This window comes from Seriola lalandi, unplaced genomic scaffold (genome assembly GCF_002814215.2).
Source record: "Seriola lalandi dorsalis isolate HSWRI2012SDOR001 ecotype SW California unplaced genomic scaffold, Sedor1 jcf7180002054237, whole genome shotgun sequence".
In the NCBI taxonomy this organism is placed as follows: Eukaryota; Metazoa; Chordata; class Actinopteri; order Carangiformes; family Carangidae; genus Seriola; species Seriola lalandi.
In genome coordinates, this window is record NW_019524790.1 from 120,481 (window position 1) to 121,147 (window position 667).

Sequence of the window (667 nt, forward strand, 5' to 3'; positions counted from 1 at the left end):
CCATGTACATAAGCAGTCCTATGTACAGTACTTTTAAAATTCCCCTGCATCAAAGTCTGTCCATTTGTGTTTCCTTCTCTATGCGATCGTTTTAGCAGCCTGCTTGTTTGTGTTCTCAGAGTGTTTGAAAGGGAAGAAAAGTGCAAAAACAATCAGTTCAAGCCGTGTATACGTCGAGATGGAGCTGTGTCCATATCCTCTTTTAGTGGGTAATGAGCTCTGCCAAGAATCTCTCTTGTCACTGACTATGATTTTTATGAAAAAGATCTCAAGGCAGAGCCAGTCTGGTTAGAAAATGGCAGACTGCTCCGTGGAAGTGAGCTGCTGCCCTAAGGAGTCCATGTTTTGGGTAGTTACCAAAAGAATGATACTGTGGATGCAAGCGCTCAGCGCTAATGTGTTTCCTTAGTTTTGCCAGTTTTTGGGATTGCATTCAGATTCTACAGTTTTTTTGTCTCCACCATTCAACAGTTTTTAGGTGTCCACCTGGCGACAGCCAGAGCCGGAGGCATATTGTCTTCGGGTTGTCAGTCCGTCCATCCCATTCTTATGGAAACAGTTTCTCAATAACGCCTTAACGGAGCTTCTTCAAATTTTGCACAAACATTCATTAGGACTCAAGGATTAGATTTTGCAGGTCAAAGGTCAAGGACATGGTGTCCTCACA